Here is a 23,296-nt window from a genome sequence, read left to right as displayed (position 1 = left end):
AAAACGATGGCGAAAACTGAACGCAATTGATTGGTGATAATTATATTACTAAGAAAAACATATTTATTTTGTAATTTTGTAGATTAAACATTTTTTCAATTATAGTAATAAAAAAACTGTTAATTATATTGAGTTAAATAATAAAACGTTTTATTTCTACAAAGAAGAAATACTATTTTGAAAAAATACGAGACTCAGTAGTAGACACACAAAGCCTTTCAGCTTGTGTCAAAGCAAAGAATTTAAGGGCAGTTTACCAGTGAGGGGATGTTGTCAGCACTTGCAGCATCCCCAACACGACTCTATATTAAATTAAGGTTGAGTGTGGACTAAGTTAAGGTGTTTGTTTGTCTTAGTTGTCATCCCTTCGGCAAACTTGTCCTCAACCCTCTTTAACTCAATATAGCTTTCCTCTTCCCCTAGTTCTTGTTAACAGTCTTACTGCGGAAGGGACCGGAATAGAAGAGCTACAATGGCCTTTAAGTCAAAAGTCAATCGTACGCAATGTCAATATAATAAACCAAAGTCCTCCAACAATCCTGAACTAACGTGACCCTCCCTTCGGTTAAGCATTTCCATAAAGAGGGACAAGTTTGGAAATCGATAACGAACTGTAACTCTCCGTTTAACAACTGCTACCAACTCAAAGCCTTTGCCGTTAAAATTCTAAAACGAGTTACCAACTTTACTCTTTTTTTTCTTTTAAACTAAATTTCTCAATATCAACTTAAATAAAATACATATTATAACTTTTCTATTTAAAAATTCGAAAAATGCAGTATTGATGCAGCATAAAGACATTTCAATACACACAAATAATGACCAACTAAACGATGTTAATAGTCCTAAATATTTAGTGGTCCGATTGACCAAATAACTTCTTTCAATTAATTAGTCTTTATGTGTTGGTTGAGATGAAAAAGTCAGTGTCATGAGCGGGATTCGAACCCACGACCTTCGGCTCAATACGCCGCTGTTTACCGCTTGCGCTATCCTGACACCATTCCACTCGGACACCAACTCCCCAACTCAACCCAACCTTTCGAATTTTCCCTCCTTTTTGCTATTTTTCAAATGTCGTGTAATCAGGATTCGATTCTTGGTGACAATTGAAATGTTCACGGAGAGCTTTTAGTGAAGATAAACTTCGTTTTACTTATTAAATCTATTATATTTCGTGGTCCGATTGACCAAATAACTTTTTTCAAATAATGAATCTTTATGTAAGGTATTGGTTGAAATGAAAAAGTCAGTGTCACCAGCTGGATTCGAACCCACGACCTTCGGCTCAATACGCCGCTGCTCTAACCACTTGAGCTATCGTGCGTGACGTCATTCCACTCGGACACCAACATCTCAACCTACAATTTTTCGAATTTTCCCATTAACCATTAACTTTAAACCAAAGAAGACTTCTCGTAAAGGAAGTCGAGTTGTCACTCGGTCAAATGCTTTTGTAACGTCCAAAAATACGGTTGAGTAATATTGTTTGTTTTCTAAAGTCGAGTTTCGACTACTTCGAAGCCCTGCTGAACAGTACAATGGAGAGATCGGAATCTAAATTGATAGTTGGGAATTACCTTTTCGAGATTGAATATGAGGATTAAAGTAGTTGAATTAGAGCAGGATTTCATAGAATTTTGAAAAAATAGAAGCCTTTTGGTCTATAATTTTATGGGAGGAGCACGGGGGGGTTTGTGTAGTATTGGTTTTGGGGTTAATAAAGATAGTTTTCACTCGATGGTGAAATAGATTGGCCAACATATTGCATTGTGAATCGTTGTAATTACATATGATATAAAAATAAATGAGAAGTGGTGTCCGAGAAGATCAAGTCACGATAGCTCAAGTGGTTAGAGCAGCGGCGTTTTGAACCGAAGGTTGTGGGTTCGAATCCCACTCGTGACACTGACTTTTCCATTTCAACCCGTACTTTACATAAAGTTTAATGTTATTAATGTTAAACTGAAAATTTTCTATTCCCAAATTGACCTTAAATCACGAGACTTATAAATAAATCAAAATATTTATATATAAAACCTAATTTTACGGAATAAAACTCTCAATTTGTATGTGCAATCAAAGAATGCGGAATTATCGAGTAATAGCTAAGTGCGAGACAAAAATGGAAATATTTCAGAAAATCAACAGTAATCTAACTATGTAATTAATTATAATCTGACAATGATTCGAGCCCTCGGAACGAGACTTTTTCATAAAATAAAACCCGAAAGCAGTAAATTCAATTTAACCCGTAATGTTAAAATTGTCTTTTCCCCTTATCAAAACAGTTGACCTTGACGTCAATACGATTAAAACTAAAATAATCAACGGTGAAAATGTTACAATTTGACGTGTAAACTTAGGGGGAGTATGAAGTATAATTTGTCAAAAACATGTTTTTTATTAGAAAACTTCTGATGAAATTAATTTTCTATTTGTTTAATAAATTTCAAATTAGAGCGAAGAGGTTCAGTTTGACGTTTCGACAAAAAACCTACAACGAAAACAGAATTACGAATGGTGAATTTTTCATTATTTCTGTGTTTAACGTTAGCTTAAAACGAATTAAACCTGTTGTCTCGCACGAAATTTCATTCTCTATAAACGTTAACTGGATATAATTCTACTTCTATACAAAAATATAAAAACGAACATTTTGACGGCCCTTGCAATAGATAAAATTGATGAGGTACTGAAAATACTTAACAGTTACCATGAAAGACTAAACTTCACCTGTGAGGTGGAGGAAAACGGCTGTGTAGCGTTTTTGGATGTGAAAGTAACACAAGGTTAATGGAAATCTGAGTACGAGTTGGTACTCCAAACCCATGGCATCGAACCGGCTAATACAGTATATGTCCTCCCATTCATGGTCAACTAAAGTTAATGTGCTGATTGGATTACTAAGAAGGGTTTTCAATTTGTCGTCGAAAGGTGTTACCAAGAAAGACAAAACACTGGTTCGGGAAATTTTTAAAAAAGAATGGGTATCCTAGAAAAATGGTAAATAAATTTATAAACAATAACAATCTATGGAAGATAAACCCAAACGAAAACTCGGAAATCCTAGAAGATGAAAATGATTCCGGAATTTCCTATGTCACTTTCCCTTACATCCAAGGGTTATCGGAACAGTTGAGAAGTTGTCTGAAAAGGAAGTTCCCTCTAGTTAAGTTGGCCTTCCAAAACAGCAATGCGGTCAAAAAATACTACTCACCGCTAAAGATAAAATTGAGAAAGGAATACAATCAGACCTGGTATACCAAATTGAATGCAAAGACTGCAAGAAAGTATACTATGGTGAAACCAAACAATACCTAAAGAATAGAATTTATCAACATAAATACACAGTCCAAACTAGTAAAAACAATGAAACTGCCTTGGCACAAGATGCAATTGTTGAAGGTCATACTTTTCTATTTGATGATGTTAATATTGTTACAAAAGAACGAAATTGTAAAAAACGAAAGTTCCTAGAGGCCCTTTACATAAAAAAAGATAAACTGTCTGTTAATTACCGTCAAGACTGTGAAATGATAAGTGATTGCTATTTTAATTTGTTAAACAATATATAAAAATATCTAGTCAATTTTAAACTCGGGAGGAAACTTAAAATCTGTGATAGTTGTGATAATAATTGTTAAAATATTGTTAATAAAATAAATAAAATTTGTTGTTTAAAAGTAGATTTATAAGATAAATGCAATTTTAACTGTTGAGTGGTATTTTTAATGTTGATTCGTTGGTTTGTGATAAGATGTTGATAAGAGGTCGAACGTCACATGAGAGGTTGCGATAAGAGTCTAGTCAGGTTCAAAATATTAAAACGTTTGTTTCTAGTCTGAATAAGTACCACACTGGCTCTTTTTTTAAATAAATTGTTATAACATATTAATGACTGACGATCACTTTTTTAACCATTGCAAGTAGTGAAGAAACAATGATAACCATGTTGATATAAAAATGTAAAATAAATAAAAATAAAAAAATATTTGTTCTGTGTACAGGCGTTAACCCACCTAAGAAAGGATTAAAATAAATCCGAAACGTTGTGGATAAAACTGGTTGTGGTTTTTTTTTTGAGATGACCTATTATCCCACCTTCAAGAAGGAAGAATCATAAGATTAACTGTTGAGGTCGAAATATAAGAAAACATCGATAAAAACGAACGTTATTACATTTGAATAATATTGAGTGAGAAAGTTAGTGTATCTGTCTTTCTCTCTCTTTCTTTTTCACAGGGTGCATTGTATCTAAATTCGTCTATCTCAGTGTATTTTTCTCATAGATTCTCTTACTCCACCTGCTTTCTCGTTATCTTTCTAACTGTGTTTGTAATGCTCAAATTAACTTCGCATGGGGTTCAAGGCATGGGGAATATGTTAAACCATAGTGAATGGTTCTGAAAGGTCCTTGTTTTTCCTCTTTTTCTCATTATGAACATCATTTGCCAAAGATGTGGCATTCTCATATATGATAGTTGAAATAGCGATAACTTTTTGTAGGCAAATTCTTGACCAGTTGGAGCTAAACTACTATAGGTTTGTATTATTTTCGTACATAGTTTGATACGTAATGTTAAAAACCTGCAGGATCAATCAGGAAGAAAATCTGAACTTGGGTAAGAAGAAGAAGAAGAAGATGCATGTATTTTCTAGGTCCCGTACCGTTATAAATATTGAGGAAGACGAGTCTTCCTTGTTTAATGTTTGCCACTTGATTAAAGAGGTTTTCAAAGTTTATTTAGGATGAGTAGCTTTTTCAGCGGTGAGAAACAATTTCAAGGTATTTTTTGAGTAAAATAAACTTGTAGCAGTCTGCCGTCGCAACTATGCTGTGTATCAGATTCAGAGAATTTTTCCCCACTGGTCGATTTCTAGGCGGACAAATAATCCGGCGTAGCCAAGCAATACACCGTAGAATAGCCAGCATTCTAACGCCTGGTATCAGGGAGATCGTAAAGTCTAGATTGTGTTCACGGCTTGTTTCTGAGGTCGTTCAAAGAGGGTGAACCGGTTTAGGAAGTAGCATTATCGAAGCAAGTCGAGTTTATTCAAAGGAAGAGAGATGGGTTACTGTTTTACCTTTGGACCTGGGCTATTTATCACCGGACAATAGTTTAGATCAAACTTGATATCTCAGATTTGTATGGACTGGGAGGCAGTGAGAGGGAACGGGACGGGACTGATCTCGGCTTTTGTCTTGATCCCCAATGATAAATCCCCCGGGCGAAGGCCCACGCGATCCATCTCGAGGCAGACTCTATATTTGTCTTCGGTCCCATCTGAATTACCTTCCGATTTATTTCCCGCCTTTGACACATTTATAGGATTTAATGTGACAATGCTGGTTACATATTTTTTATTCTGTCTCGATATCTGTCATTATTTACTCAACAATTTTCCACTTTCGATTTGCCGACACCATTCAGAAACAAAGAAAACAAAAGCACCATAATACTGCTCACGCAAACTAAAGTAAAAATATATATCAATAAATAGATAGAGATAGAGGGAAAAAGTGAGAGCGTGTTAGAGTCACTGATAAAAAGGGATGCTTCACAGAGCACAACTCATCAGAATGCAAGACACACCGGTCAGTCTGGTTCAGCATAATCGCCCCGCCGTGAACCTGAGGAAGTTAATTTTAATTTTGTTTTAAATAATTATAAATTCTTTTTAAACAGAAACACGAGAACTATCATTACAAAGAGATAGAAGGAAAGAAAGAGAGAGAGGGAGAGAGAGAGTGAGTGAGAGAGAGAGTGAGTGAGAGAGAGAGATGGAGGGGGCGAAAGAGAGAGAAGGAGGGGAGAGAGAGAAAGAGTGAGAGAGAGGGGCAATTGTTTTGTTGAATAAGGAAAGCTGGTCAATTTTTTAAAATTATAGTCGAAAATTTTGTTGTTGATTTTATTGTAAATTGTAATTAAGTCGTACTTGAACATTTTGGAAATTTATGTGATTACGTTATAAGAGAACGTAGTTGTCAGACTGTACAGTCCACCGAAAATGAATTTGAGCCCGTTCCGATCATATCCGTTTGAATTTAGTGCCTCGTTGCAACATTTCGGCCGTCCTCTCTGCCCTATGTACAGAGTACGCTTGATAGCCTGGGCGTATTTTCGCTTTATTGCCGAACTGGTGCGTTGCCGTAAAAATTGAACTCCTAAATTCAGAGGTTACGGTAACGGCCGGAGGAGGTGGAGACGTGAGGGCATCACTTTAATCTCTGGCTGAATAAAACCAGTAAAATTTAACCGATGTATTGAGATTTACCAGCAATTAACAATCACACAGTTATTAATAATATTTCTATTTGGCTACAATTTGCATGCATATTTTAAATAGAAAATTTATTTTTAAATAATTTTTGCAGAAGATAATGAACGAATGAAATATACTATGTTAAGCAAATAAAAAATTTAAGTACACTCAAATAAAAACCATTATTAAAACTATTCTAATTAAACTCACTGATAAAACACTATTAAAATGGTTGTTTTATTTCAACAGAACGTAAAAACAAAAAACATGATTAAATTGTTTTTTGTGTTGATCTCATAAAATTATATGTGGTGTAAATGTTTTCTTCGGTACTTTTTTTATTGGCTCTTCTTTCAGTGAGTTTTTTTACCTAGAGCTCGCATGCTATATGGAGGTAGGTTCGTGTTGTTCAACACCTTCGTAATGGGACTTTTTAGTCCCAAAAGTTTTCCTACTTACGTTACGTTGCTCCTCCAACGAATGTAAACATGGTAAACGTGAGCTGTGTTTTGTTGTACTTAGTTTTGTTTTCGGACCGTCATTTGTTTATTGTATCAGTCTTACAACAGCTTTTTTTTTAATCCTTAATTGTAATTTTTTTCAGTTCAAACTGTTTTAAACTGTTACGTTTATAAATAATGTGTGGCCAGGTGTGACGTAGGTTTTAGAAAAACATATTCTTTATCATGCCAACGTTTCGGCATTTATTGAGATCATCTTCAGGGCTCAATAAAGATGGAAACCATCAATTAAGGTTTATAGCTGAGATAAAAAAGTCAGTGTCACGAGCGGGATTCGAACCCACGATCTTCAGCTAGATACGCCGCTGCTCTACCACCGAGCTATCATAAATTCGATCCACTCGGACACTAACGTCCCATCTCAACCCCACCTTTTGAATTTTTCCTCCTTTTTGCCATTTTTCAAATGGCGAGTAATCTATTTGATTTTCGGCGACAAATGAAATTGCCACGGAGAGCTGTAATGAAGGTATACTTCATTATAACTTATTAAATTCACTAGTTTTCGGGGTCCGCTTGACCAATTAATATCATTGAATTAATTTAGGTTTTTAGTTGAGATAAAATTTAAAATTAAAAGAAAATTCAAAAGGTGGGGTATCAAGTGGTAGAGCAGTGGCGTATCTAGCTGAAGGTCGAGGGTTCGAATCCCGCCCGTTACACTGACTTTTTTATGTCAACTAAAAACTTTAATTAATTGAAAGATATTAATTGGTCAAGCGGACTATGAAAACTAGTGAATTTAAAAGATCGAAACATTGACATAATAAAGAAAATGTTTTTATAAAATCTACGTCACACCAGACCGCACCTCACGATTACCAAATAATAATTTATAAATAATGTCAAGTATTGTTAGTGTAATTAATAAAATGTAATGTCAATTTTAAATAAACTGTATATATAAATATAATATCGCATTTAATTATTTTACGACACAATGTATATTGTTACTCTTATTGAAAGTACCAATTACAATAGCACCTGCAGAAGTATATACGAAATAAAATAAAATGGAATCAGTTGGAGGAGTTAAAAAATTCTCGGAAACACTTCAACTCATTACTCAATAATTGGAAGCATATCGTGCTGAGTATGATGAAAAACAAAAACCATAGCTTTTTATTATTATATGCTTAGAATCGACCTAAATATCGTGAAAAGTGCCTCGGAGAACGGATCAAAAAGGGAAAATTCCGGCAAAACGGCTCATACAAAAAATGAACAGGGATATAGTTAATTTATTCTAATTCTATTAATTAACCGATATATTCTGTTGTTTGCACAAAATAAAGTAGAAAATACAAACCAAAAACAAGCAAATGCTTATCCTCATTTTTAATAAGGGATTTACGGGGCCATCGTTTGCCGCAAGGTTTACTCGTTGACACGGCGTTCGTCACTGTAAGGTAAAGGTCCCGGGTTCTAATCCAGCGGCCCTGCATTCGATCCCGACATACTTAAAAATGGGGTTTGTTGTTTGTTGTTAAATTTAAATATTTAAAACAAATTTGTATTGAGATTAATCGTTTTAAAGAATAAATATGAAAACGCTGAAGACCCTCCAATTCATTCAATGCCTTAAAGAGATTATTGGTCCTCCGGGCTTGATTAATGTCTATCCTTCTAGACATTACGTAATGATTCCAATTATGGTCACTTGTGGGGGCGTCTGTGGCCGTAAAGGTTTAGGCGTTGACACGGCGCTCGTCACTGTAAGGTAAGGGTCCCGGGTTCTAATCCAGCGGCTCTGCATTCGATTCCGACATACTTAAAAAAAATTTTTTTTCAAAAACACCGGCCTCTGAGGGTTTATATGACCTCTGCTGTTGCGAACCATCGTACAAAAAAAGTATTTATTTAAGAGTAGTAAACATGAAGATTACTCATTTTTTATTTTTTTAAATGTTTTACTAAAACCTACGTCTCACTAGACCGCATCTCACGATCTCCAAATAATCATTGGCTAACGGTCACTAAACACCACACATTACTCATTTTGAAAACGAACATCTTTTCTCGTCTTTTTTCCATTTTATTGCAGTTGTAGTCACTGTAAGTATTGAAAGTCATCATCTGGAAAGAAAAGTTCGCAATATTATTGTGAAAATGAATCATCGCGTTCTGATTTCGACAGAATGGAAGTGGATGTCAGCGCATTCCGCCGCTAAGGGAGGACAAAAATATTGTCATTGCTGCACAACTTGTCGTCGTGCCCGATGCATCCTAAACAAAGCACAAGATGGTTTGGCAAGGCCATCAAGCGACACATCGTATGCCACTTTGAGACAACCTGGTACAACAGACCACCAGTAAACCAGGAGAATATGGTGCAGCGAGCGCCTAGACACAAATTGAAATGCTGTTATGTTTAATAATGAGTCGCGTATCTGTCTGTGTAATGACAGCAGGCACCCAAGAGTCTACCGAGACAGGGGTTGCTTACGTACCCGGGTCGTGCGTGCAGTTTGGAGGTGGCGGTGTAATGGTAAGAGCTCGGATTTACACCACAGGAACTGGGCTTTCACAGTGTTGAAGACAACCTCACCACAGTCCGTTTTATCTATGAAATAACCGAGTAATACATCCCTCAAACCAGAGCTCTCATTAGCAGCGATTTTCCTTTTCTGGATGACAGTGCCAGACCTCATAGAGGCAGAGTTGTTCATCAAAGCTTAGAAAACCTGGTAATTGCACATCTGACTCTTCTCCCATTTTCTCCAGACCTCAATTCCATGTGGTTACACAAAGGTTTTTCGATCACCATCCACAACCAGTATCTATGGAGTGAAATCACTTATGAAATTGGTAACAACATTATTTTTTTTTTTTTTACGGGGTTCGCAACACAGAGGTCATATAAACCCTTCCCGCTCGTGAAACTGACATTTTTATCTCAACTTAAAACCTTAATTAATTGAATCATAAAAATTGGTCAAGCTGACCACGAAAAATAATGTATTTAACGAATTAAAATGAAGTATACTTCACTAAAGCTCTCCATGGCCATTTCACTTGTCGCCGAGAATCAAATAATAACACATTTGAAAAATGGCTAAAAGGAGGGAAAATTCAAAAAGGTGGGGTTGAGATGGGAAGTTAATGCCCGAGGCGAACGAAGTCACGATAACTCAAGTGGTAGAGCAGCGGCGTATCAAGCCAAAGGTCGTGGGTTCGAATCCCGCTTATGAACTTTTTTATCTCACCTTAAAACCTTAATTAATTGAATGATATTAATTGGTCAAGCGGACCACGAAAAATAGTGAACTTTTCATTAATATTAATTTTGAACTTTTCACCACTTCGACCACTATACTCTTTCAATCGAAATTTAAGCTTTAAGTGTTGAACTTGAAGTGTGTCTTTTGACATTTATGTAGCCATTGAGTTATCCAGATGGTTGTGCACCATATCATTTCTTAAATACCTTGGGTCTCCTGATATCATATCGGTGAATGACTTAAATTTTTTTTACGAGGGTTCGCAACAGTAGGGGTCATATAAACCCTCTGGGTGCTGGTGTTTTTGAAAAAAATCCCATCTGTAAGGATATCGTGTTCGAATGCAGGGCCGCTGGATTCGAACCCGGACCTTTACCTTACAGTAATTAGCGACGTGTCAACGACCAAACTGTTGCGGCAACCTATGCCCCCATTAAAACCTTTTATTTTATAATTAATTAAGGTTTTTTAGTTGAGGTAAATTTAGATTTAATTGGTCAAGCGGACCACGTAATTGGTCAAGAGGATCACGAAATTAGTGACCTTTTATTTTATTACTTTTCAAAATCCCTTAATTAAATTTTTCTTGAGTAAAAACACAATAATTTATAATAAATTTTAATGCAATTTATAATAAAAATTCAATAAAAATGGTAAGGAAAGTAATTACCAAAAAATTGGCAATGTTCATTTTTTTGAGCAGTCATTCATTTTTTGATTGAAATAAATGTAATTTTTTAAATAAGCCAAAACCCTGGCAATCTCAAAAAGAAATTTTTAATACAAAATAAAATAAGGTGTATATTTTTAAAATTTTGAATATTGGAACGTTGCGAGATCATTTAAACTTTATCCACTTCATGGTAACTCACTCGTAATATAGAAAAAATATTCAAAAATCAAAAACCGTTTTAATGTAAAATTCACTTCATTTTCTAACTTTTCTCCGCGTTAGATGACATATGAATTACATCTAATACAATTAATTACGGTTTTTAGTTGATATAAAAAAGTCAATAGCAGGAGCGGGATTCAAACGCCTCTGCTCTACCACTTGAGCTATCGTGACCTCGATCCACTCGGACACTAACTTCCCATCTCAACCCCACCTTTTAAATTTTCGCTCCTTTGAGATGGGAAGTTAGTGTCCGAGTGGATCGAGGTCACGATAGCTCAGGTGGTAGAGCAGCGGCGTATCTAGCCGAAGATCGTGGGTTCGAATCCCGCTCGTGCCATTGACTTTTTTATCTCAACTAAAAACCTTAATTAATTGTAATATATTAATTGGTCTAGCGGACCACGAAATTAGTGAATTACATCTTAAGTATTTTTGTAGTTAAATTGAAGTAGAAGTGAATTCACTCGACTTGACCTTGTTTCTGGAATGTTAGGAGTTGTGGATAAGGTAAAACAGGAGGTGAGCAAGGCTTCCTTTCTTGCCATCTAGTCAATTGGAACCGGGAGAGTTAATCCTATAGTTATCCATCACTCCGACTCGCAGTCCTCACACCTAATCCACACCTGCGAATCAACAAGATTAATACCGCTCCTTTGTTATTCATTTATTCCCCGCTTTTAAAAACTCATTTATTGTTTCTGTTTTTCATTTAACTCCGGTCAAAAATATTTTTCCAAATTATGCTAATTTTATTCATACCAGGTTTGTTTACCGCGTTCCTCTTCGTTTTAATTCCAGCCCGTTCTTAAGAGAATCTACCGAAACTTGTTTAGAATAATTAAATACTTCCCCTTTTGCCCTTTCCGATTGAATTAAAAAACAGAAAATAATTTAAATTTTTCGGATGTGACATTGAATTGTGATTGTACTTGACGGATTACCGCGAGTTAGAGCTGTTCGGTATTCCGAACCGAGTTATTGCATGTGGTTAAGTGCAAATCACTATGCTAACTAGAGCAGGCACAAAGCAATATCCGCCGCCGGCCGAAGCAATGTGATACAGAATACTGCAAATTTTATCGTCATTAACTCAAAATATCCGAACACACCAGCATCTCCCATCGTACGAAGATTACAACCAACAAATCTTAAAGTATACACAAATCATATACAAAAAGATTGAAAACAACCTAAATTCAAAAAGTTGAAATTATATTATTTTCGTTAAACACGAAAATGATTATTTCAAGACGGTGAGGTGCGGTCTGGTGTGATGTAGGTTTAGAAAAACATTTTCTTTATCGTGCCAACGTTTCGATCTTTATTGAGATCATCTTCAGGGCTCAAAGTGTTTTTTTAACGATGGCACGAAAAAGAAAATGTTTTTCTAAACCAACGTCACACCAGACCGCATCTCACTATCTCCAAATAATCATTAACTAACGGTCACACATGAAAATAATCTATATTTTTCAAAATAGCCGGTGATTTATTTCAACTAATTATTGGTATATATATCATTGCCCGGGGGATTAATCAATATAGTATTATTTTTATGTTTCTGTAATAGTAACGAACCAAAATATCAATGTAAACACATGGTAATAACTACAGGTCTCCTCCGCGTCCAGAAATTTCACCTGCATCACTAAAATTATTGTTGAGAAGTAACTTACACGCTTTTGCTAGGATGGGTCATGTAAATAAACAATTGAAAGTGAAGGGGGAGTTACAGGTAGATGCCATTCTTGGTTTACCAATTGATGCCACTATTCCAAAGTACAACTTTACCAAGAAGTACAAAGTACTGTTAACAAAACGAGAAGAGGAGCCAAAGGAACACCACTAAAGGCAAATTCCTACTGGTATACTGACGGCTCCAAAACCGACAAGGGCGTCTTCGTGATGAACCCCAAGAACAAACTGACGGTAAACGTAGGTATATGGTACTGTTTTCCAGTCTGAAATCATAGCGATTGAACAATGTGCCAGAGAAATAAAAAGGCGAGGAATACATTCTCAGAAGATAGCCATTTTCTCTGTCAGTCAGGCAGCACCAGGGCTTTAGCCTCATACGACGAGGCCCTGAAGGGAGTCAGCGACACCAATTACCGGACCCTGGCATGGGTACCTGGACATTCGGGGCATAGGGGCAACGAAAAGTTTGACATGTTGACTTCGACATGGACTCTGAGCCCAGAACCCTACTGCGGCTTACCAGCTTGCCACAAAAAAGGAATCATCTTAAAATGGATCCGTAATGAGTCCAAAACCTGGTGGAATATACCACAGGTAGGAGGCAAGCGAAGAGATTCATAGAAAGACCATCCGCAAAATTCACAAAAGAATTACTGGAAGACAACCGCGAAACAGGATTCTGGTTGGACCCCTGACAAGTCACGGTCACGTAAGAAAGTACATGCACCGGATAGGAGTACAGACAGAAGAATCGCTGTACAGATACTGCCAGGAAGAGGAGGGGACCGCAGAACACATTTTGTGTTTCTGTGAAGCTCTATGTAGGCGCACAGGTTCTTGCAACTAGGACAAGAAAAACCGCAAGCAAGGTCCTACACCAAGGAGGCGCTGCCAAAGCTGTGGAGGATGGTTAATAACCTGGAGCAACAATAGGTCTATTCAGGTCGAGTTCAGTAGGCTTTCTGGTCGCCCCTTTTATCCTTATACCTATCCCTAACTTACATGGTTCTAATTGTTCATCAGAGCTTCACTTTGGGAAATATTAGCTATTTTAGATAGTGGGTAAATTTTGGATAACAAGGCTGACGAACAAAGTGGAGATGGTATGAAAAGTAATTGCGTAAATAAAAAATCGTGTATGTAAAAAATAGACTCTTAGAAGTCCATATGAAAATCAATTACAATTTAAATTAAAAATTATATAAATTTAAGCGTTAAAAATTTCTGCAAGAGAAATGAGGAGTTTGGAACTTTTTTATTTTCTTATTCCTTCCGCCATCTCCTCTTTGTAAGCAGACATGGTCTTGGTGTTTTAATCCTAATTCAGAAACTGGCCAAGTGTTAAGCAATAAAAATAAATTAAATCTTAGATATTTTTTTAAAATAGTTGGATGCGCCTGACCTTCCCTTCTGTATAGTGACACAAGTTTTAAGAAACCTGAAATGTTCACATTTTTCTCTTTACTTACAATGTAAAAAATAGTTTTGTACCAAATATCACGTTTCTACATATACAGGAAGTGGGTTAAAATTTTGATGATGAGACTACCCCCAACCAGCCACCCCTAAAAAGGCAGAAGCACTACCTTTCTAATCAATTTCACGATTCTACCTATACGGCAAGTGCATATACGATAATTTTGAAGACAAGACAACCCTCCTTTCTAAAGTGGCACAAATTTAGAGAAAATTTCAATTTTCAGATATTTCACATTTCTTAAAAGGCCTAAATTTGTACCAAATATTAAATTGCTACTTATTCGGGAAGTGTTTTATAATATATTATATATATAATACAATTAATTAAGGTTTTTAATTGAGATAAAAAAAGTCAATGGCACGAGCGGGATTCGAACCCACGATCTTCGGCTTGATACGCCGCTGCTCTACCACTTGAGCTATCGTGACCTCGATCCACTCGGACAACAACTTCCCACCTCATACCCACATTTTGAATTTTCCCTCCTTATATATATAATGGTGAAACCACTCCCCCTTTAGAAAAATTCAAATTCTTAGTTTCTTTTCAATATAAAACCTACATTTTTTTAACCGAATATCACGTTTCTAACGATTGGAGGAGTATTTTATAATTTTGACCATCAATGTCAATTTGACTAGTCAGTAAAAAAACTGCAAATTTTGAAATTCACCCCTTTCGACAAAGCTTAACATCAAGTACTGCAATTTTTACACTGACTTAACTTAAATTTATGTTTCAAATATCAAAAGCCATCGTAAGAGGAAGCAATGATGCGAGGGTGAGAAAAACCGGGTAAATTGGTTTGTGTAAAGATACACAAGGCGGTTTGCTTGAAGTTGGCCGGCTCACTGCAATGGGCTCAGGCTTTTAAATCCATATGAATTTAAATACAAATGAAAAAAAATCATATTTAATATTCAAACAATATGAAAGGCATATTTTTATATACAAAAAATTTTTTAAAAAAGTTTTGAAATTGTATATAACGTTTAATTTTAATTGTTATTTTTTTGGTTTTTTTCGTGTGGTCTTCTAAGAGCTCAATTAATTTATATTTACATATTCTCGTAAGTACCAAAATTCTACGTTACATGCATGTATTTCATAGGTTATGTTCTTTTAATGCTTTGAATAAAGGGGAAATTTGAAATTAATAAATTATAAGCAAAAATGAATAACATGATATAAAAAGGATTAATTAGAAGATAAACCAGTTAATTTGAGATTAAAAAACGTTAATACAAAAAATTAGTTCGAGGAAGGTTTAAGCTAAAAGTTTAAATTCAAAAGGGGTTAGTTTGACGAGAAAAAGTAAATTTGAAGGAAAAAGGCTATATTTGGGAATATTGATGGGATCGTACATTAGAAAATTTTAAATACCGTCTATGACGTTAATTTTTCTAAAAATACAATATATTTACACAATTAACTTTTGTAGACGATAGATAAAATTCGAATCTTATCTCGATTGCTAAGTTTTCGTCAAAATCTGACTGGGAAAATGGTGAAGAAGTTGGTTATGCCAATGTAGATATAAATGAATATAAAACAGTAGTGCTATTAAACGTATATTATATTTATTCTTTCTATGGAAGGTCCTGGTTGAGATAAAAAAGTCAGTCTCACGAGCGGGGTTCGAACCCACGACCACCGTCTAAATACGCCCCTACTCTAACTCTACTACTTGAGCTAGCGTAACGCCAAGTGGGAGAGTACCGGCATATTTAGCCGAACGTCGTGGGTTCGAATCCCGCTCGTGACACTGACTTTTTTTATCTCAACCAAGACCTTACATAGAAAGAATAATTAATTGAAAGAAGTAACTTGGTCAATTGACCACTAAAACGTAAATGGATTAGTATATTGTAATGTCGACTTTCAGAGAATCTCCATGGAAGAAAGAAGTAAGGGGTATTAATTGTTAGTATGAAATGATTATGTGCAGTGGCTAATTAGAAAGTTTTATTGCATTGCAGATTTTATATCTTTATTATGGTTTAAATTTAATTTTATTTTATTGTATTACTGAATATTGAGTGTATTTTAAATCATGGACATTTGACAATAGCATTTCAACTGCATTTCCACCTCTACTCCGTTTACTCTTTTATGTTGATACAAGTTCGTTTATGTTCTGTCTACCTGAGTTAATCAGCATTGTTTCAGCTCGAAATTAAACTTGTAACGCCAATCTTTCATTGGTGACGGTTTGATTAATCGTCGCATTTACAACATGGTTTATTATTATCACGACAAAACGTTGAAACCGGTGCAGAGGTTGTGCACCCGGTTTAATTACATGTGTTTCGATGAGCACATCATCAGCCATGTTCCCATTACCAGTCCAATCCCGGTAGTATTAAATTGGAGCAATACCAACAATGACGGAGATATGCAAATTTACAAACGTTCGTATCTATCAGCCAGGGAGGGTTGGTGTAAGAGTCGTTCGGAAAATTAATAATCAAACTAGAATTACATGTTTAAACAGTTGTTCCAAATATGCTACCTTTCGTAAGAGAATTGACTTATTACAAAAATTACAACTTAGTTACAACGAGCAAAGAAATAAAGGAAAATAATATTCTATTATTGAAGTGTAAACATAATTTTTTGCTAATTATTCAGAAATCGTGAGATGCGGTCTGGTGTGATGTAGGTTTCAGAAAAACATTGAATATAAAAAATATATTTTGCATTGTATAAAATCACTTTTTTCCACATCCTACATGTATTTGTTAAATGTAAACAATGTTTGTAAATCCCAGGCCCTGAAGATGATCTCAATAAAGATCGAAACGTACATCAAACGAGACCGCATCTCACGATTTCTGAATAATTATCGATTAACGGTCTCTAATCACCATACATAATTTTTTGCATGATAAATCACGAGTTATAGATTATTATTTAAAAAAATAATTTTTCACGATTTTTTTATAACTTTTTTTTAAAAATTAAATAAAGGCTGCAACCTTATTGGTCATTAAGCCTTGAGTTAAAGTCAACGGAAGTCAACGGCGCAGCCCGGCCCCCTCAGAGCGAGGCCCCCGCAGACCCAGGCCTGGAAAGAACGGAACCCCACGGATCTCTCGCAACTGATGCTTTTAGTCTTACTATTGCGCGCAGGATTTATCGAGGAGGGGTCGGTGTCTAGTCACCATCGACACCTCCTCTAAGCTCGCTGGAGATTCCTTGACCTCAGAATCCGGGGAGGCACCCCTCAATCCAGCTCAAGACCGACCAGCACCCGAGGCCCCGCACGGGCGTTGCCAGAAGTCAGCCCACCACACCCCCAACATGGGGAACCAGCAAAGAAAACAAGAGTTGAGGGGATGGGATATTAGGTTTTATCAATTAGTTGGATGTCTGTTAAGAAGTCAAAAATTTTGTTTATTGATGTTGAGTTGTTGCTTAGTATGGATTGAAGGTCTTTAGGAATCTGATGGATGGTTCTTTTAGAGGTGTATAAAGGACAATCCATTAGGATGTGGGATATTGTGATGGTAGTTTTACAGAGTGGACATATAGGTTTAGGAGTTCTTTCAAGGAGGAATCTATGGGTGAGTCGGGAGTGTTCAATTCGAAGCCGGGTTAGGAGGGTTTCTTCATTTCGGGAGGGTCTAGAAGAGGATTCCCATTTATTTAAATCTTTCATTATTGCGAGGAGCTTGTTTCCCGTGCAGGCACCCCATTCACTTCCATGCCCCTCAGATGAGCCGCCTAAAGTGACTGCAGAGGTCACTGAAGGGGACCCCTCCGTGAGGAATACCACTCAAGGCTGCCTCTCTCGCCATACGGTCCGCCTTCTCATTTTCAGTTATTCCAACGTGGCCTGAGATCCATTTGAATAATACTTCTCCTACCTCTTGATATTGCTTTAACATTGCAAGAATATTGTAGATGTCTGGGTTTAGGGAGAATGTGTTTTTTATTGTGGTGAGTGCTGAAAGAGAGGCAGAACAGATAATTAGGGTGGTACGAGACACATTAATGATGTTAATTGCTTTGAGTATAGCTAGGAGTTCAGCAGTAAAACTAGAGCAATGGTGATGTAGGCGGAAACGATATACTTGTGACTCACAGACAACAGCAGATCCAGTTCCATCCTCAGACCTGGATCCGTCAGTGAAAACAAAAACTGCTTCTGGATGTGTACATTTGAATACTAGAAATTCATTCTTAAATATATACAGAATATAAATTTTTAGATATTAATTTTTCTTTTACACTCGTGAATATATTTTTCTAACCTTCCTTTCACCAGCTGACTACTGTGAGCAAATCTCACCAGCAGGGGTGTTGTCAGCTTATTTTTTTGTCTTTTTTTGAGAATGTTAAAGTTACATGAAACACCATAATACAGCAAATAATGTTTTTGAAAACAGCTAACAGCCTTCACATGTATAATTTATAATATTAATTAAATGTGCAGTTCAGTTATATGTTAAAATGAAATAGGAAATATATGAAAAGTTTAAGGAAAGAGTGGAGAACATACCCATTGTTAGCACTACTATGCTAAAAAGTGTGCAACTATGTGTTTTATTGTTGCTCTATTATTTAAAAAAAAATTAACCAACACGTTGCATTCTAGCTTTTGATACGTGATAAAAAATAAACGTGATAAAAAATAAACCACATCTTCCCTTTTTTCAAGTTACAAAATGAACAAACACATGGGGTAGTTTTTAGGTACAAAATTTAGGTAGGGTAGTTCACCCCTCATTTCAAGTAGGGTTGTGTGGTGATTAGTTAGTCGATGATTATTCGAGGGTACTCTCAACACGACACGCAAGAATGGCACATTTACGCGGTAAACAAACATTTTGAGCTCTGAAGATGATCTCAATAAAGATAGAAACGTTGGCACGATAAAAAAAATGTTTTTCTGAAACATACATCACACCAGACCGCATCTCACGATTTGCTAATAATCGTCTTAAGTAGTATAGGTCAGACTTTAATCGGTAGTATTTTAGTGAAAGAAAATAATCCAAATCAAGTGGAACAAACAAGTCTTGAGACTTGACAGTGGTGAGCATTTAGTACGTTATGATAAGAAAACGCTCCAATTTATGTTGTTGGACGAGCCAGGCACGTGCTTTATCAGTAGAAAAAAAATGACAAGCCTTACATTGTTAGCCTTTACCCGACTGAACATACCTCGCATAAATAAGCGTCAACTACGGTAACAATAAAACTACGAGTTGATGTTATTGGCCCGTTGTTGATGAAGCGGCCAATTGTTACAATGAACAGTTTCCCCACAAGCAGGAAAAAACAGACTTGATTTATAGTAAATCCTGTGCAATTGATTGTCAACTAAAATTTGTGGGACGCATGTGAAATAAAGACCAATTCAGAGCTAATATTAAATTGGGATAACCCGGTAGTTTGTGCGAATGGTACTTTTTTCAACCTCGAATCTGTCTGATTTATCGAGTAGTTTGAACATGAAATTTATTTTTTAATTGTTCTTTCTTTTTCTAAATCAAATAAATGTGTTAGCTTCTCAACAAAAGAACCATATTTAAACATAATTAACATTGTAATCGATCAATTATATTTAGTGTTCTGATTGACCAAATTATTTTTTACAATTAATTAATCTTTTTATGTAAGGTCCTTGTTGAAACGAAAAAGTTTGTCACGAGTAGGATTCGAACCCCCTAGCAGTAGATCCAACTAGACGCACCCGCGATAGTAATCAATATTTTTCTTGAAATAGTGAAAAATCCTACCACATCTTGCAGGCAGTTTGCTGAAATATGCTGAAAAATTAAAAATTTCACCCTTATAAATCTCACATACAACAGAAGCTCGGTGATTACAGTTTGAATTATTACAATTAATTAAGGTTTTTAGTTGAGATAAAAAAGTCGAAGGCAAAAGCGGGATTCGAACCCACGATCTGCGGCTTGATACGCCGCTGCTCTACTACTTGAGCTATCGTGACCTCGATCCACTCGGACACCAACTTCCCAATTTGAATTATATTTTGTCACAGGGTAGAATTTTAATATATTAACAAATCTTGAACTTTCTAACCTTGATAATGATCTTGGAAAATAAAATCATTTATATAGAGTACACTTAAAAAACTTACATCTCCATGCTACCTTTCTTTCGGCCGTTTCAATTTTCAGTTTTACTTCTTGCTAAACATACTATATTCTTTCCCCACAGTGACCATCCACTTGTTCCACTCTTTCTTTTTAGATCTTTTAAGAATACCCTTTTTCCCAAATAAGCCTCCATCCGCTCCGCAATCCATCACTTCTGGAGGCCCTATATCCTCAAGAAACCATTTTGTTCTTATGTTAATGATTACACTAAATCTATATAAATTGCTCTCATCACCGTTATACAGGTCAAATCCCAAAGTTAGCTTTCTTTCCTACTTTCTGATCAAAGATCGTGGGTTTGAATACAACCTGTGATACAAATTTATCATTTTGAAAACCGTGTCGATTAATATTTAATCAAAGTAAATGATAATTCATTAAAGTTCGTGGTCCGATTGAGTGAATTACGTTTTTCAATTAAATAATTTTTATATAAGTTATTGGTTGAGATAAAAAAGTCGGCGTAATGAACGCGATTCGGACCCATGACCCTCGTAGAGCAACGGCGTATTTAGCCGAGGCTCGTGGGTTCGAATCCCGCTCGTGACGCTGATTTTTTATCTGAAACAGTACCTTATATTAATTATTAATTAATAATTAATTGTAAATGTTAATTCAAATAAGGAATCGTACAATAAATTGGAATCAGACCTGGGAATCGTGCAAGGCTCCACTATTGTAGTGCAATAGGTATGTGCTATCAAATAAAATCACCGTTTGCTGATGCAGTAAAGTGGGAAATCTAAGTGAGAAGTTTGTATCATGGGCAATCGAAGTGACTCTAGCTCAAGTGGTTAGTTTCAGAGAACAGATCCGAAAATCGTGGGTTCGAATGTGAGACAAACATTATAAACATAGTGATAATAATAAAGTGGGAAGTTTATGAGCCGACAAACAGCTGAGGTCATCGCCGGCCCTTTGCGTTTTTTGTCCATTTTTTCTTCTTTTGCGCGTATATTATTTTAAACTGCAGCCATTTCAGCGTCTCGATCTGGTTTCTGACTTTCTGCTTTTAAATTTTTCTACACAAATGTGTGCATGTCGTTTGTACCAGGTTCTCAAATAGAGAATAGAAATAAAACATACAATACATATATATACAGGGTGAGTCATTTTTTCACGCGCCATTGGAAAATCAACGCGGGTGAGTTTAAATCTGACTCGAGGCTTATTTCCTTTGATTAATACGTTAATAAAAGAAAGTGAGTCAATTTTCGGTGCACCAGAAGACCAGAAGAAAATCAACGTTGGTGCGTCTAATTATGACTCGGCACATTTTATTTTGTTAGTCTTGTACCAAAAAATAGGCGAGTCACTTTTCGACGCACCATTCGTTAAAAATTAGTTTTAGTAGGTTGGAGGGAAAATAAACAAAACCAATATTATTAAAACATTATTCAAACACAATGTAAAAATTTAAAAAAAAGCATCACAACTTAATGTGATTAAGGTTTAAGAGTATTTTTTTCGTCCGATCATCGTTGTACGATAGACTAGGCTACTGTTTTGCAGCAAATGGAGGTCTGTTCGAACAATTATTATAATGATTTTGAACATTTTTGATTTGCTAACAAAGAAGATTGTTACATTTATTTAATTCTGTTTACTTTACCAGAAAAAAGGAGATTGTTATATTTATTTAATGTTTTTATTTTACCAGAAAAAAATACTCTTAAACCTTAATCAAATTAATTTGTGAAGAATATTTTTTAAATTTTTACATAGTGTTTGAATAATGTTTTAATAATATCGGTTTTGTTCATTTTCCTTCCAACCTACTAAAATTAATTTGTAACGAATGGTGCGTCGAAAAGTGACTTGCCTATTTTTTGGTACGAGACTAAAAAAATAAAATGAGCCGAGTCATAATTAGACGCACCAAAGTTGATTTTCCTATGGTGCACCGAAAATTGACTCACTTCCTTTTTTAATGTTAAAATAAAAAGAAATAGGCCTTTCGTCAGATTTAAACGCACCCGCGTTGATTTTCCAATGGTGCGTCAAAAAATGACTCACCCTGTATACTTCACCACAAACATCGATGTCTGGTCACATTTACTCCCCCACAGTACTCGATATTCCTCGGGGCGGGGTTATAAGCAACCCCTTCCTTTCACGCAAACAAATTACTTTTACTCTCCAGACGTCATACACTCACCTCAGAGTAATCGATATTCCTCGGGGCGGAGTTATAAGCAACCTCTTTTTTCACGCTAATAAATTACATTCATTCTAATAAATTAACACAAACACTACACTTGATAGAAACACAGAAGTCTGGTCACATTCACTCCCCTAGAATACTCGATATTCCTCAGGGCGGGGTTGAACCCACTCCACTCTCGCTAGTAACTTAATCTTACTCTCCAGACGTCACACACTAACCCCAGAATACTCGATATTCCTTAAGTCACCCCTTCCTTTCATTCTAATAAATTATACTTATTCCAATAAATTAACATAAACTCAATACAAAAAACATAAAAAAACTATGTACATTTAAAAATCCCTATAGCCCTGAGCTACCGGAACAGCGACCTGTGCCCGCTGCCTTACACTCGATTTGCCAAAATATCGCCTACAAACATCAAGTCTTCTACAATTGAAAAGGTCCTCGATCGTTATTCTATCCTTGCATAACGGGAACCTACGCGGTCGCTTTCCGGCAAGAAGTGCCAGAGCGTTATTCTTGTATGACCTATGCGTAGTCTTGTCAGTATGACCTTTTCTCTCTTCCAACCTTTCTTCGTCGACCAGGGCCCGATTTCTTTCTTATCCTGCCAAAGTGTAGGAGGATTATTTCTATTTTTACGAGCCCAGCGGTTTTCCCATTCTCTTTTTACAAAATTTTAAGTTAATAGTTTTAGGTCCGCTGGGCTTATAGGTTGGAAAGCGTCGTGTAACGAAGTAATATAATACTTATCAATTATAAGTTTAATTAATTTGTATCTTACTGTAAACATTATTTTTATTGTACGCAAACGGGCAAAATATATTTTACACCATGACAGTAAATTGAACCGAAATAATATGCAACCAACCTCTACTAACTTGAGGCGAGATTTGTCATATTATTTGGC

The 23,296-nt window shown here is 35.8% G+C and overlaps 1 non-coding gene across 1 annotated transcript; it reads left to right on the top strand.

Moving 5' to 3' along the window:
- Positions 1-1,834: 1,834 nt before the first annotated feature.
- Positions 1,835-1,908, top strand: Trnak-uuu. The gene has a single exon. It is a non-coding gene; the product is annotated as a tRNA-Lys (tRNA).
- Positions 1,909-23,296: the final 21,388 nt, after the last annotated feature.

This window comes from Cimex lectularius, unplaced genomic scaffold, assembly GCF_000648675.2.
Source record: "Cimex lectularius strain Harlan isolate CLEC.00 unplaced genomic scaffold, Clec_2.1 scaffold37, whole genome shotgun sequence".
In the NCBI taxonomy this organism is placed as follows: Eukaryota; Metazoa; Arthropoda; class Insecta; order Hemiptera; family Cimicidae; genus Cimex; species Cimex lectularius.
The sequence above is the reverse complement of the archived record's forward strand: the minus strand, read 5'-3'. Positions and strand labels throughout refer to the sequence as shown.